Here is a 16,525-nt window from a genome sequence, read left to right as displayed (position 1 = left end):
CTTCCCGGTTAGAAAACTAACCAGCAAAATACCTAATATTTCATAAAAAAATTACATCGCCATGGTGTCAAATGTAAGATTTAATCATTATATGCCTACAGTTAACTGTTGGAATGGCGTAAAATGCCGTAGTGTAATCCCTTTAAATTAGGTAATGTGCAAATATTTGGCGCAGAAGTTGCCCACCTATATGCAAATGATCCTCATTGATAAACAGCCTCTAATTCACAAGAAGTTCAATTCAACACCAACACTAATTGCCAGAGTGACGCAAATGACGTCTACTGAAAGTAGGTATAAACATGGCGCTAATCGGTTGAGGTCTGTCCATAGCAGCAGTGACTGGCACACGCAGATAGCATCCCTAGACGCAAATCATGCATTGTGCGTAGGGTGTCAATCGCCATCGTCATCTGTAAGGCCATTTATTAATGGTAGTGGTGTAAAATGAGTTATAAATGAAGGTTTTTTGAGGTCATATAGTTTCTGGTGCATTTAAAGATTAATTATTAAAATTAACAATTATGAACCTTTTTTGAGGAGTTACATTTTTCGCCATCCGCGGTCGGGTCCCTTAGCGAGGGATTACTGTACTCCATAAAGTGACCTACAAAGCACATCTAAAAATAAGTGTTACAAGTGCATGCAGACATGCACGCAAGGATGGTCTACTCCCCTCAGGCTGATGATACAACCCATCAAACTGTGGGCTGTTCCACATGTTTGCGGGCCTTTCAATTTGAGACTGCTCCTAATTCTAGCCGTTATGTCTGGCTATACAACAACGAAGCCTCACATGGTGCAGCGGCGCTCTGGTTTCCGCTCTGAGGATCTCAAGTGCCCTGATGAAAGCTAGTGTGTGGTGGCGGCGAGACATGTCTAATATGACCACAAGTTCCCAAACAGAAGGACAACAGAATATCTTGGCCTTTTTAAACACACCATATTGTCAAAAACAAACAAACAAACAAACAAAAAATCTTTGCTGAAATATGTACGCTTAGGGGGTCACAACGTAAAAACAGCCACATCTTTATTTTCGTGCCTAGTTAGCCGTGTTTTGGTAGACCATGCTACGCCTTGCTGGATGAAATGGCATATGAAGCTACGTTCTGGCAATTTAGTGGCACAAAGTAGACTACATTTTAGACTCACAAAAAGCAGGTCTAAGTGGTGGCAATGTTAGTGGATTTAATCGATCGCAGGAAGACATTCAGCGCTCCATGGATGTGTGGGCACCTGGCCAGAGCATTTATCTTGTTACATTTACGTGAGTGTTTTTGTTTTTGTCCGAGTCTGACAGGGCTAGCATGTGCGCAGACCTTGCCGTGTCCACGGCTGTGGCTGGTGCTGTATTCTACCATTTTAATCAATGACAGCGTAATACCGGTAAATTAGTTTTTTTTTAATCCTAGAAATTAAACATGATTATGGAGTGATTGTGTTGATGTGAGTTCACAGGAATATAAAACAGATTTTTTGTTTTCAGGTTTGATACCAATATTAGTAGTCGAAGATGCTGATAACCAATATTTGGAGCCGATATTCACTTACCCAAAATGGAGAAATATTGGCATAAAAACGAAAGAAAACGTTTTTAAACGTATGTTTAATGAACAACTTTTCAGATTTGCAAAATGATGAAGTTTTTTCTTTTTAATCTTAGGCAATATTTTTGTTTTTAAGCTAACAATAAGTTCAGGGAGCACCCAGGGTCATCAGCATGTCTTAAAAAATTTAAGTGAAAATCTCCCTATTGCTTCCAATAGTAAATAGTTTGCTAAAATTTCAAAACCTCTGAAATATTGAAATGTCACTTATCTTAGTTTTAATTTCAAACAAAACAAACAGAAAATGCAGAACGTTGTCAGGGTGAACAGCAACTCTTATGTTTACTGAAAATTCAAACAAATTGTTCCTTGTACTTAACGCAATTTTAAATACATGATCTATTATGAGCCATCAGACTGAATATCTGCGCCGATAATCAGCCCAGCCAATAATCAGTCTATCCCTAGTAGACGATATCAAACTAGGGGTGGGAACCTCTGGATACGATATGATATGATATGCGATACAAGGCTCACGAGAAATATTATCTCACAATATAACGATACCGCGATTATCGATATTGGTCAGGTAATAAATCAACGATAATCTACTTTAAAAATATGCAAGACATAAGCTGCTGTTTTGTCAATGAGAAAATAGTTTTGTTTTATACCATCACTGAAACACAATATTAAAACAGCTGTCTTCTTCACAGTGAGTGCTTTAGTGTATTTTTTAAATAAATCAATATTATATTCCTCAGAAATTGTGTGGTTCAAAAAGTCGAAACATAAAATGGGTTTTAAAATGTTAAAATTGAAGAAATAATACACATTTTTCATGGAAACTTATGCAAAACTAAGTAAATTGTTGGACAGATAAATGTCTTACACAAGGAAAAGTAAGCTCATGAGTCATCTTCGCCTGAAGACGTCCGTACATTTCCCCACCACTCTTAAGAGGCGCGCGCCCCCTAGCGGCCCGCCAAGTAATTGCTCAATAAGTAATGAACAATGGAGCCGTTATAGTGGCTGTATATTAACTACAAATATTGCGATACTTGCGTAGGGGTATCGATAATCTAACAGGAGACAAAGTATCCCGATTTATCGATATATCATCACACCCCTACAATAACTTGTATAATGATGACCTTGAATGATGTGCTGTGAGGCAACTCAAGAATTTATTTATTTATTTATTTATTTCATGAAAAGTGCTGATATTGGAGATGTGGGGATTCTACCAGACATCGACGATATGCTGAATAATTTGGAACAGAGTCAGTTTGGTCACTTAAGCATTATTTCCATTGTTACATTCATAGCCATTCATGATGCATAACTACATCTGAGGCTAGCCCACTGTTGACTTTGCTCTGACTGCTCAGTGGGGAAAAAAAAAAAAAAAAAAACACGAATGGGAATTAGCCTCAAGCATGATTGATGCCTTGATCACAGTTGAATAATTTATCACGTATACACACCAAACCATCTCTATCAATGATTTATTATCATATTTCTATTTTATATTCTGGGAATCAGTACGCTGATGCTTGGATTCCTGATCTTCACATCTCACCTGTGTAGAGTCGTATCTATTTGCACCTTCCCATCACTTTTCTTATCACTCTCATGTTGCTCTTTGGGCCTCGGCGTCTTCTCCCACATTTCCCAACTTGTGTCCTGTGATCAGTCACCTTCATCCTTTGCCATCTTTCATGTCTGGAATGACTCACTCCAGCACAAGCATCCTTCCCGCTCATGTTCACCAGTCTTTCCTTCCTCCTTTTCTCTCTCGCTCTCTCTCTGCCCACACTGCTTCCATTTTTTTTTTTGGCTCTACATCTCATCTTGCATCCCTGTGGCCAAACCTTCTCTCTTGTCTGACTGCACCCCCCCAGCTCAACCGCATCATTTCTCCTCATGAACGTCTTTCCTCTGTTAAACACCCCCCCCCCCCCCCCCCCCGCCCATCCTCAGCTGTGCCCGTCAACGTGAATCACACTTCTATTCATCACTGTCAGATATTTTTTCATGGCACAACAACAGAACACGCGCGACTCTAATGACTCATCTGCCAAGTTTGTGCCCATCATTTAGCTCACTGTTAGACAATAACCGAAGAAGCAGCTGCAAGCCCCAGCTGCACTATTATCAACTCTCTGCTGGGGGGCGTGTGTGTGTCTGCATGCATCTGATGCCGTTCGGACTGATTTGTTTAAGGCTTAGTAAGTGTTATCTAATTGGAATTGTGTGCATGTGGTCTTCTGAAGAAGCCCATCACCATAATTAGGAAAGGCCAGTCACACATGGTCCCCCTTGAAAATATTCATGAGACTAAGCACCATAATGGTGGCCCAAAAAGGTTAGACATAAAGAAACAAAGACAAAATGGGTGGAGTGAGTGGGAGACAAATAAATACCCACACACTTTTTAAACGCAGGATGCCCCTTCAGCATTCTATCACCACAGTCTGGCTGTTTTTGACCTGATGACACTGAAATGTCATGAGATAATAAAAGAAGTGTTTCAAATGACATACTGAGAGTTTTCTCTATTTAAATGATATTACCCAACGCTGCTGTGATGATAGACGCATTGCTGCAATATATGGAGGATGCGTTAAGAAGGGTTCTGATCCACAGCTGCAGCTGTCGGCAGAGTCAGTAGAACAACAAAAGTGGAGCTGACATCGTCTTCAAACGTCTGCGCGAGTCGGCACACTAAAAATAAGATGGTAGTGGATTAGCATAGCAGTTAGCTTCACGTTGCTACGGCTAGTCAAGTCGCTGCTGTAAATTCAGAATTGGAATTGAGGTCGCAAACAGAAAACAGAATGCAATTCAAATTTTAATTGCAGCAAGTAGAATCAAAATTCAAAAGACATTTATGATGCAAAAATAGTGTATTTACTAGGGGTGTGAATTGCCTAGTACCTGACGATTCGATTCGTATCACGATTCAACAGGTCACGATTCGATTTGATACCGATTAATCCCGATACGAATTTACAAGTCGATTGTTGCGTTTTTTTTCATTCAAATTTAGAAAATACTAATCAGTAAACTTGTAGAGTGTAAGATTTGTATGAAAATGTATTATTTATTTATCTGAAACGTCAGTCTTATACAGGTTGTAATCTGTTTCATGTTTGAACAGCATTAAAATAAAATATTAAGGCTCAATGTTCCGTTCATATAACATTCTTCCATGCTCAAGGTGTGAATCCTAACCCGAAGTAAGACGTTTTGTTGAATATTTTTCCATTAAAAATGAAGGTTAAAAACCGATTCAGCCGCCTATTGAATCGATTCGAGAATTGCGCGATGTAGTATCGCGATATATTGCCAAATCGATTTTTTTTTAACACCCCTTGTATTTACAATTTTGGAAAGAAACTTTAGGGAATATTAGCCTACTTACAACATGAATTTCATTCAATTATTGTAAGGTCTTTATGTACTTAATCAATACTTAATGCTTAAATAGTAAATAGTTTGTTAATAATAGTAATTGGATTTTATTCACATTAAGAGCCTACTTTTTTTTTTTTTCTTGCCATATCGCCCAGCCCTATCGGCAGGTAAAGCCCACTTGTGGCTAAAACTCAACTCGACTTGACTCGATTTTCATCAAATTAGCATCAACTACAAAAAAAAAAAAAAAAAAAAAAAAAAAAAAAAAAACTTGTGCTGTTCAGTGTCTATTAGCTATACAGACTCAGACTACATGAGTTCCATCTGATGTACTATTTCACATTATAATTATATATATTTTAAAATAAATAAATAAATAAATAAATAGATCACAACTGTAATGTCATTTTGACATGAGTGGATTTTGCTACTGAACATATATGCATTCCATTTTCTTGACCGCTTATTCCTCACAAGGGTCGCGGGGGTGCTGGCGCCTATCTCAGCTGGCTCTGGGCAGTAGGCGGGGGACACCCTGGACTGGTTGCCAACCAACCGCAGGGCACACAGAGATGAACAACCATCCACACTCACACGCACACCTAGGGACAATCCGGAGCGCCCAATTAACCTGCCATGCATGTCTTTGGAATGTGGGAGGAGACCGGAGTACCCGGAGAAGACCCACACGGGCACGGGGAGAACATGCAAACTCCACCCAGGAAGGTCCGAGCCTGGACTCGAACCGGAGACCTCAGAACTGGGAAGCGGACGTGCTAACCACTCGACTACCGTGCCGCCTATACGCATTCCACAAATGCAATATTAGTGGGGCTGCGAAAGTGATAATACTGTGAAGAAAACTTTGGGGTTGCCTTCCCTTCTAAAGCCTACGAAAATGGCTAATATTAGCTTTAAGATGGTGTAAGAAATGTGGGAGGAGGCGTGCAGTCTGGTCTATTTGTGGATGCATCGGAAGACGCCAGCACAGATTATTGTTACAAAATCTTGAAAGATGAGATGGCAGAAATCCTAAGAGAGACTCAGATGTAAAATTCTATTGTTTCCATTTCCAATGTGACATTGCATACAGAACAGAATAAACTCATATGTTCCTCTTCACAATATCTCAAGTGTTTGGTCTGTAGCCAGAATCATCAAACGCCTGCCCTCCCTACCAGCATGAAATGGAAACGCCATCACTACAGTGTCAGGAAAGCCACGGACATCAAAGGCAGGGTGAAGGGTGAATACAGAGGAAACACGCACACACAAAGTGACTCACAACAAAATAAGCAAGAGATGGCCGACTCAGACACTGCCATCATTTATATGTAAATGAGCTCACATTTCAGGAACCACAAGCTGATTCACACATCCCATCCGATCAGAAGGGATGATTGGGACTGTCCGGGAGCCAAACAACATGTAACGACGGTGGACATGAAAATCTGTATTGAGATGAGAAGGCAGTGTCTTTTGAGAGCGGGATGTTTGACGAAAACCTGCTACAACTTGTCCTGAAATGACTAGTGCACGTCACACATGCTGAGGACTGAGCAGTGACAAACTGGACCCCGAAACACTGAGTAAGCAGTAGCACAGCCTCATCTCCAGAAAGAAGAAACAAATTTTCCACTCTAAATATATCTCAGGAAATATGCTCATAGTACCATGAATTGGGAAAATGACTTGATGTGTTGTGTCATTGCAATGAGTCAGCAGCTTCAGCACTCAAGTGTCACATACCTTTTTAGCACTTAGTCAAGGTGACGAAAAGAACAAACAACACTATTCACATTTGATTTGATAAAATAAATTGATGTACAGTACACATATTTATATGGTTATTTAGAGTGAAACCTCCTGTTCCGGGAGACTGGGCAGCGTTCTTTTTCTTCGTATTGAGAATCAATCTACCCCCTCAGGAAATATTGAATTCATTCAATGGTCCACACAAGCTTTTTATAGTTTTATTACCATGACTGGACTGATTGGGGAGAGAGGGGATTGCTGCTTGTGATTTGGAAGTGAGTCAGTTGTTGGACATTTTGTTCTTCTATTCAATTTTATTTTTAAAGCGCCAACTCACAAAGGCGTTACATCAAGGCACTTTACCTATGGAGAGGGTCTAAGAAGTATGCTCCGAGTCCTTATACATTAGGACACCAACAGAATCACACATGAGCAAGTAGTAGGCAACTAATGGCAAAGATAAACACCCTAAGGACACATGTACACTATGTTCCCAGCAGCGCCGATTCATCTCACCTGGGACAAAAACAGGATGGTTGTGTGAAACAATGCGAGAGGGCGGGATGCGCAAACGCGACAAGCCGTGATTGCACCGAATGCCCGGCGTGATCTTGAAATTGTCAAAACATTTGCAAAGGTGTCAATGAGAAACCTAGCCAACGGGTTACATGCAACTAAACTAACTGCACAGTACTTAATAGCAGTACTGTTACAATAGTAATGCTTGGAAGTGGTCCGTAGTGAGAGAGGAAGTATTGTCATCTCATACCTGCTGCCTATAACTCTTTAATAGCTAAGCATGGAGGAAGAGGAAGAGAAAGAGAAAGAGAAAGAGAAAGAGAAAGAGAAAGAGAGAGAGAAAGAGAGAGAGAGAGAGAGAGAGACAGACAGACAGACAGACAGACAGACAGACAGAGATACAGAAAGAGAGAGACAGAGATACAGAAAGAGAGCTAGAGAGAGGTAGAGAGCGAGTGAGAGAGCGGGAGAAGGAGAGTGAGGGGGGTGTGAGAGCAGAGGGGGCACAAGAGATGAGAAGGATCGATAAAGAAATAGAGAGAGAGAGAAAGAGAGAGAAGGATATTTCGAGAATGAGAGAGAAAGTATAAGAAAGCTAGAGAGACAGACGGCTGCAAGAGAGAGGGTGTGCAAGAGCACGAGAGAGAGAGAGAGAGAGAGAGAGAGAGAATGAGCAAATTTTTGAAGAAAAGGTGGATCTGTGAATTACATAGAAAATAAAAATATCAAACATACTGAGCATCAGTAAAGCGTTCCCCTATGCTGACACCGACTCTGAAGCAGGGCCCAACATCTATCCATCCATCCATCCATCCATCCATCCATTTTATTGACCGCTTATTCCTCACAAGGGTCGCGGGGGGCGCTGGAGCCTATCTCAGCTGGCTCTGGGCAGTAGGCGGGGGACACCCTGGACTGGTTGCCAACCAATCGCAGGGCACACAGAGACGAACAACCATTCACACACACACACAAGCATACCTCGGGACAATTCGGAGCGCCCAATTAACCTGCCATGCATGTCTTCGGAATGTGGGAGGAGACCGGAGTACCCGGAGAAGACCCACGCAGGCACGGGGAGAACATGAAAACTCCACCCAGGAAGGCCGGAGCCTGGACTCGAACCCGAGTCCTCAGTACCAGGAGGCGGACGTGCTCACCACTCAATCACCGTGCCGCCCTTGGGCCCAACATGGAAACGTAATTTGACTCTACAGCGCCACAAACATGCTCCGAAACTGCTCAACATCCACGTTCCATCTGTAGAAATCCTTGACAGACCACGAAAAACGTGACAGACCCCATCGGAACGTGGCGAGACGTACTGGCATCCGTGGTGAACCGCGGGGCTGAACCGTAATGCACCTTTGAGCCTCCGGGACTCAGCGGTCCATTCCCCCCACGGCCCGTAACACAACCAATCAATAACTGCTTTTCTCTATCTGACATTACAACAAACACATTTGTGTTTGGCAATAAAACGAGCTGACAATTTAGGAAGGATTTTCGGACTTTTTCCAGAAACGAAGTGATCAGCGCTTCATTGAAAACCAATCTTTGGTTAGATACACAGACATTCTACACTTTCCTCATCACAACATGAATTCTCAGCGTCTGACACAAATTGTGGTGGTCATTTGCACCTCGACTGAGTCTAATTTCAGGGCTTCACCGGATCTGATCTTTGAGCCTGCTTCCTGTGGCACACAACAAACACAGTAGGGGAGGTGGGTGAAATTAAATCATTAAAAATAATGACGGCAGATGGAGAAACGACTCAGAAGAACCAGCAAGTGGGTAGAAATAGACCAAAAGTCAAATGCAATCTGTGCGTGACAGTAAACATGCCGACTAACTTGGTTTTACATATTGGCCGATTTAGTCATTTTGTTTCCGCAAGACTTTCCTAGAAAGGCTCTCACAAGTATTACACCACTGTGCTTATTCCAAGTATTACACTATTGTGCTTATTCTGTTATCACTGTTAGTAGTTCAGTTAGTATTACATAGGCCAGACTGTAATTTATCCAAAGGAAAAAAAATTATGCTGCCTTTAAGATAAAAGAAACTAATCTCTGACGGAATGTCTAAATGAGCCACCAAAGGCAAGCAATTGGAAAGCAAAGAACAACATTGATGAACATGCTTAATGAAATAATACAGTGAACCCGTAGAACATTGTATGAACACCAAAATGTTCAACCAAACCGTATAAGTTACTCAAAAGGAAAGCCTGCTAGCTTAACGCTAACGTATAATGTGAAGTACCATAGACAAGCTAACAGAAATTAGCGTAGATGTCATGGTAAACCTTCAAACAAACCTGTGAAAATTTCCATTCCTACATTCAAGGCATTGAATCGATCACAACTGTACTGTTCTGGTTGCCTTGGAAGACGTTTCACCTCTCATACAAACGTTATAGAGATGTCGAATGCATCAAATAATCGACAAATAATCCATCATCAAGTTAATCAACAACTTTAGAGCCATTGTTTTACTTAAAACTGCAGCAATTCTCTTCATTTTCAGCCCCTCAACAGTAATTATTCTGTGGTGACTGTAGGTTTTCATGAAAACAGTTTTGTAACACACTTTCGTGCAAAAAAAAAAAGAAATGTATTCGATGATTTGATGGAATAATCAATAGAATCATTTATTCTAAAAATATTTAACAGCATATATAGTTTTCCCATGAAATGGCCAGAGCCCAGCCCGAATAACGACAATCTGCAAATAATTGATACCATCCATGAAATTGATGTCACAAAGATGGCGCCAAAGCACTTCATGAAACTCCTCAACTAATTTCAAGATAGTTCCTGGGCACCAAGATGCCACAAGATGGGAGCAAAGGAATACTGACTGTTGCAGCACAACATTGTATTATACTTAAAGCACACTGCTGTATACTGTACTGTAAATACAGTCGGGAAACCGAGACTGGGCCAGCATGCAAAATGTGAAAATGTGCATATAATTGCCGCCTAGTGAAATGCATTGAGGGATATTCAAACCCCAGAAGTTCTTCAAAAAACGCTGACAGTGAAAGTACTTGCTGTGAGGTTCAGAATTTGAAAATGAAGTGAAATTTGAATCATTATGAATAGTTTTGGTGGTTTAAATGTGTTCAGATTCAGAAGGAATCAAGAGGCATTAGCAAAGGTCACAGGAATGATGAGGATGGGAAGGACACAAGTATAAAGTTGTGCTCGTGTGAGAAAGAAAATGTTGTGTATTGTTTCTACAAAATGGAGACAAGTGATAAGTTTTAGTTAAATGAGGTGAGGGAGCAGCGGATGGCGAGCAGCCGATTCCCCCCCGTGGTGCCCGGCTGGTCTGATTGCGTAGACAGACAAATGACTCCTTGTCACAATTTCAACACTCCTCCTCCATCTTTCAGTCCCCCATCCCCCCATCATGAGGGGCTATCTATCAAGCAGACAAATACACCCACTTTTATGGGTGTGGTTGATTTCCACTCTCCTGATTCTGCTTTTATTTTAATCTCATTGATTGTAATCATTTTAGTTTCTTCTGAATCTTGTTCCTCTTTTGCACTTGATGGCAATCAGTTTTTCTTCCCTCTTCTCCACTTTACTGCCTTCACTCCTTTACGCATCCTTCCCCACCTCATATAGAATAAGGAGTAAATGTCAAGGTAGCCGCAGAGGGACCTGAACACTTCGGAGGGCAAGGCCTGATTCCATCCTTGAAAAGTGCATTGCGCCCAGGATGCAAATTGTTTGCAAATCCGATGGTTCAGATTGCAAATCCATGATGCGCTGATTTGAACACTGAAAACTTGCATTCCGCTCGACCCCTGACGCCCCCCCCCCCACTGTGTTAATGGCTGAGGGGGGGGGGGGGGGGAGACAAGAAAAATGGCCTTAAGTGAAGGTATCATTATTCGTGAAAGGTACATCCGTGATAGTACAAACCACATCCTCATAATGCTCCACTGTTAAAAGCCTTTAGTTAACCCTCTGATCTGAACTAACAAGGTTGGTCAATATTTGCTACTACATTTGGGTGACATTAAATGTGATGCATGCTACAGTGTACTTAAGATTTTTGATTAACTCAAATCGACATAGAAGTAAGGTACAAGCTGAGCATTTAAAAAAATAAATAAATAAATAAAAATTAAAAAATTTAAAAAAAGAGCGATCAAACTCTTGAGTAAAATTTGACAAAGATATTATTTTTGTCTGCTTGGGGTCGACATCCTCCCGTTCTACTCCGTAAAATCCATTGTATGTAACTTTAAAAGGGCGGGGCCTATCCTGGTGAGTGACGAGCTGGGCTTTAGTTGTTGCCAAAGCAGCTTGGGTATGAATGATCGTGTTTTTTACGGGTTCCCAATGTGTTGTGCAGCAAAACTGTCGAGCAGCACTGAGGTCTACTGGAAGAGATGCGGCGGAAATAACAACAAACAGAAGATCCTCAACTGAGCATCAGTAAGAAATAGACATTGTTCTCATAGAACACATCAAAAAAATGTCAAATATCTTTGTGCGCTGTTTGTTAAAGTTGCTAATTTCCGTTATCCTGCTTATGGCATTTCACCTCACAAGTTAGCATTAAGCTAGCAGACTTTCATTAGATTGAATAATATGTTTTGGGTGAACATTTTAGTCTTTAAATGTGCCATGTTTAATTCTCTTTTGCTTCATGTGTCTTTTTTTTTTTTTTACAGGAAATTCAAGCACACTTTGCCTTTTTGTGTGAGAGTTAGAATAAGTGCAAAGTAATATGTTAAGCGTGTTTTGATAAGTTTAATTGTGTTTAAAGTAGCACTAGGGAACTTTTCAACCTTAATACAATATTTTTCATAAACTCTTCTGATGAAACATCGACTTAAAACTAGTTGAATGGTACCTTTGCCATGGCCTGGGGGGGGGGGTGGGGGGTCTCTATCATTTTTACTGGCACTAAGTAACTTTGAGGAGGATGGAGCGAACGAACACTGCCACACAATTTGCTGACTGCTTTATAGCATACATCACTTCCCCCTTTACCCATTCGTTACAAAGACGGAAGTCAATTTCAATGTCGAGTCTTGTCGACACACGAAAAAAAAATGACACAATGCACTTGTCCTAATGAGGAATGTGGTCTTCGTTCATGCATAACATTACCGCTTTTGTCCATATGGCGATGCCAAAATCAACATAAACTGAAAGTTCCTTAGTGTTGCTTTCAAGTTGCTTTGAAGTGTCAGAGGGTACAAGCTCTATTTAAAATGTTTACATATACCGGTATTCTCTTTATATTGCAGATTTTCACCTTTTGTAGGTCATTCTGGAAGATATCAATCGCATAAAACGGCAGTTCACTATTAATGAACAGCCACAATATTAGATGCCTGCAGGATCCAAACATCTACATTTAAAAATGTCTTTAAAAATAAGATATTCAGCGACATTACAAAGGCAAACTACACCTTTTAGAATGGTGCAGTTCAGTTCCAACTACCAATTGTTCATCAACACCTCTGTAGTAGTACGATCAAGAACAGTGTATTGTTAATGTGCCTTTTCGCTTATTTGAACAGGTGGCTCGAGGGAGCACATTGAAAAATACAGCAGATGCTTGCTTATCAGCTTGGGATTCACAAACACACCAAAAGGATGGGGGACCCCTCAGGGCTATACTGTACTGTAGTCCCCGGAGTGAAACGGTTTCCCAGTTTAGCTTCATTGAACTTTACATTTCATCATAGTCTCACACAGAGGACTCTTCAGGTAGCTCGAGAATAGAATGGAAGCATTTCTCTCGTCAAATAAAAGCACAAACTAGAAGATTACGTCTCCCTTTATCCCCATTGACATAAACGTAAAAAAAACAAGGGGAATCAACTACACAGTGTAAACACAAACACTTACCGCACGAAGAAACTCAACTCGTCTCAAAACGCCACTTTTCTTGGGAGGCAAAAATAATAAAAACAAAACGGGTCTTCTCCTCTTCGCGATGCTATTCCAGCGGTGTTATGAACAAGCACCCGACTGCCTTCTTTCTTTGTTGCAGTTAAATGGTAGCTGGAGGAAGCCGAGCAGCCAAACCCCGACGTTGTGTGGCCATTAACTCAGCAACTGTCGCGCTGATTGGTCGCGTCCACCGTGTCAGCCCGCACGCTATTGGCTAAGGCTCTGGTGCTATGTTTCCGGGTTGTTTATAAAATCCGCCAAATTGAAAACTTCGCCTGTATTAAACCTTGCTGATACTGATATTAAAAGTCAAACCTTGCTGATACATATATTAAAAGGGCGAATATAGATAGATAGATAGATAGATAGATAGATAGATAGATAGATAGATAGATAGACAGATAGAATGGTATGAATATGGGTTGAGGTCAGGTGATTATGATGGCGTTGTGTATGGCATTGTGGTGTAATAAAGAATGTAAATAATAAAGAACTCTTTATACAACTCCCATAATTACAGACTTTGCTTTTGTATTTGTATTGTTTGAGATTTATGGGTTAAAAGTTGGTCTCTATGATCAAGTGATAGTGACGGTATATTGTAAATATTGCTTGCGACGTGATCGGCCCAATATTTTGTATTGCCTCTTCAGCAGTCGCCGTCAAAACTGTCACAACAAAGTGACACCGCCTCGATAAAGATTAAACGACAGTAGCATAGTGGCCCAAAACATTCATAATCATTTTTTATTAAAAAAATATATATATTTTATTCCAAGTACATTCATTCAATGTAATTGTAAGCCACAGTAACATTATGCAGTTCTAATGTACTTTAATGATCATATTGAAAGTCTTTCACGTGAATTAAATAACTGTACGTGAATAAATCTTTAAAAACATGTTCTAAATGAACTCCTATAGAAATGTAGCCTTTTAGTTCTGTTTATACTGGGGATTATTGGGGAAAAAATGTAAATTATCAACATGATCAAAATATCGCATCCATAAGTGAAGTGTTAAATTACTAAAAACTAAATACAGTACATTAATTTAGTTCATCCACAGGATGTACATGACACCCAAATCCAGTGAATTGACTGGGGTCATCAAACTCTGTTTTATTTTGTTTTGTTTTTTTAGAAGAAATCTGGCTCCCCTTTGTGGCAATAATCAGTAAATACACTCCCCGCATAGACATGCATCCCTCGCCTGCGTAATCAACTATACTTGTAGAAGTGTAAAAAATAAATACATAAATAAAAATTCTAGTATTTACCGAAGGGGGGAGTGAACGTACTCGATGTTGAGCACTGTGTTCCATAATAAAAACAAAACTCTTATTTTCACAACCATTTTTATTTCCTTCTGTTTTAGTAACAAAAAACAGTGATTGGGCTGGCAAAAAAAAAAAAAAAAAAAATCTTTAGCATACTGTCCACACATACAAGGTAAAAACACTCAATTGCAAACATTGAAATGAGGGAAAATTTAAAATAGAACTTAAAAAAAAAGTTAAAGAAAAGAAAAATCAGCACCTGTCCAGTTTGTGTATGTCACATTTTGGTAACTGACCTTCAGTACAACAGAGCAAAAGACAAACACGATTAGTGTGGTAAACGAAAACGTTAAAAATAATCTTTTTTTTTTCTTTTTTTTTTAAACTTTGTAACTAAATGTTAGCTACATTTCACCAGGGTGTGAATTCATAATGATCCTAAGTAACATTTGCTTGCCTCTGTAACAACGCTGGAATAAATGTTCCAAGAGAAATCATGCATAAATAAGTTTGATTTCTTGCATTTCTGTTTTCTTTAGGGAAAATGGCTAAATCTATGTGGAGATTGAGAATGTAGTTAAAAAAAAATACTGAGGCAGAATACAGATAGGTCATATTTTATACAACATGCCGTGCTCACTTTGTTTTTACCTATGGGGGGAAAATGGTCAGGAGAATTAAGGATAATCTTTTGAAGAACAGGTTTCACATTTCCGGAACTTCTTAAATTAATTTAAAAGCATTATACATTTTTTTTTTTTTTTTTTTAACACTCACACCGTATAACACTAACCATATTGCTCCGACTTGAACATGATAAGTATGTGAACAGCACAAATTATGATATTTCAACAAAAAATGTGGCTGAAAGTAATTGCCCTTCAGCATGAAGTATTAATTAATGCTTGGCGTTTAAAAAAACAAAAACAAAACAAAAAATCTGTCAATCACAATCGATGTCATGTTTCAAAGAAAGTTCAATTGTACAAAAAAAGAACCCAAAAAAAAAAGTTGCAACAACTCGTACGCAGACAGAGAAAAAAAAAAAAACAATGATATGCATAATTGCATATACAGTATTCTTATTATATAGACACATAGGGCATGAATCACAAATACTGAGAACTCAATACTGTACAATATATTTGCTATAAGAACAGTAGCGCAAAATACGTTTTTCAATATACATTTTATCTTCTTTTCCAATGTACACAACTCAACTTGTCCACACAATAAATTGCAAAGCACAAGCCTTGAAAAAGGCCACAAAAGTGCATGTTATCAGCTCGGCCGGAAGCCAAAGGAAGGAAGGAGTGTTGCCGGAGAGGGAACGACACCTGTGCATGTTGCACAGGAACTTTTCCACACTCACAGTCTTGCTAAATTAGAAGTTAGTGTCGGGGCTGGGAAATCTTTTGTAGGTATTTATTACACATGCGGATGCTATACTGCAGATACATTAATGAGCATCTGCGACTTCAATGTGATAGACGCACAAATACATCAACTACACAAACAGGGGGAGTGAACTATTCTCTTATTGTTGGAAAATAAATAATTTTGCCGCTTTTTCGACAATCACGCAAATCACAGACTTCTCATAAAAGAATTCAACTTGGCCTTGAATTGAGATCTTACCGTCATGACCAGGCACTGAATCATGGAAGCAAAAAATAATATCCCCCCCCATCCTTTACGAGTTGAGTGATAGGCCATTTCAAGTTTTTGTATTTCCGTGGGATCCAGTTGCTTCAAGGGGAATGCTTGAAGTTGTGTAGTGTAAAGATATGGGAGTTGGGGACCTAATAAAAGCAAACACTCTGACACTGAACCTTCGACAAACATCCATCAACTACTACAACACTTTCTTGTTGTATGTGTACAAATGTATTTATTTTTGAACAACTACTATAAAATCTGCAAGGAATTGACATCCCTTTAAGACTTATCCTGTACTCTAATTGCCTGATGATGCCGCAAGATGGCAGCAAACGACTATTTTTGTCTAAATTGAGCTCCTTAACTCACTTCGACAGTTCCTTGCCATCAAGATGGTGCCAAAGAAAGAC

General features: G+C 39.7%; 1 protein-coding gene across 1 annotated transcript in view; it reads right to left on the bottom strand.

Annotated features, from left to right (window-relative positions):
• The window catches only part of LOC144016805 (SPRY domain-containing SOCS box protein 4-like), an 89,415-nt gene extending 76,076 nt beyond the window's left edge, over positions 1–13,339 (bottom strand). Inside the window, exon 1 of the mRNA XM_077518139.1 lies at positions 13,133–13,339. The gene's annotated coding sequence lies outside the window, so the exon portion shown is untranslated. The remainder of the gene's footprint in view (positions 1–13,132) is intronic.
• Between the last annotated feature and the right edge of the window lie 3,186 nt (positions 13,340–16,525).

Source organism: Festucalex cinctus, chromosome 1 (genome assembly GCF_051991245.1).
Source record: "Festucalex cinctus isolate MCC-2025b chromosome 1, RoL_Fcin_1.0, whole genome shotgun sequence".
Lineage (NCBI taxonomy): Eukaryota > Metazoa > Chordata > Actinopteri > Syngnathiformes > Syngnathidae > Festucalex > Festucalex cinctus.
The sequence above is the reverse complement of the archived record's forward strand: the minus strand, read 5'-3'. Positions and strand labels throughout refer to the sequence as shown.